The sequence below is a fragment of the Sinocyclocheilus rhinocerous genome, unplaced genomic scaffold (assembly GCF_001515625.1).
Source record: "Sinocyclocheilus rhinocerous isolate Xijiao unplaced genomic scaffold, SAMN03320098_v1.1 scaffold430, whole genome shotgun sequence".
NCBI classification, from domain to species: Eukaryota; Metazoa; Chordata; class Actinopteri; order Cypriniformes; family Cyprinidae; genus Sinocyclocheilus; species Sinocyclocheilus rhinocerous.
Window position 1 is genome coordinate 610,741 of NW_015668442.1, and position 265 is coordinate 611,005.

General features: G+C 41.1%; 1 protein-coding gene across 1 annotated transcript in view; it reads right to left on the bottom strand.

Annotated features, from left to right (window-relative positions):
* LOC107734017 (ras-related GTP-binding protein C-like) overlaps positions 1-265 on the bottom strand; it is a 13,379-nt gene that overhangs the window by 9,059 nt on the left and 4,055 nt on the right. The gene's annotated exons all lie outside the window — the stretch shown is intronic.

A 265-nucleotide genomic window follows, 5' to 3' on the forward strand; every position in this document is an offset into this window, starting at 1 on the left:
GACCCTCCGTAGACAGCAATGCAACTGCAATGTTTCCAGGTCCAGAAACATAGCAAGGACATCGGTAAAATAGTCCATGTGACATCAGTGGTTCAACCATGAACGTAAACAACGCTGATTACGTTGATTACGTTTTGGGGTACTCTCCAAAATGGCGGAAGACGGTAACTCGGGGAGAAGAATTGTTGAATAAATTATGTTATTGTTTTCTTTGCACACAAAAAGTATTCTCGTAGCTTCGTAAAATTACGGTTGAACCACTGAT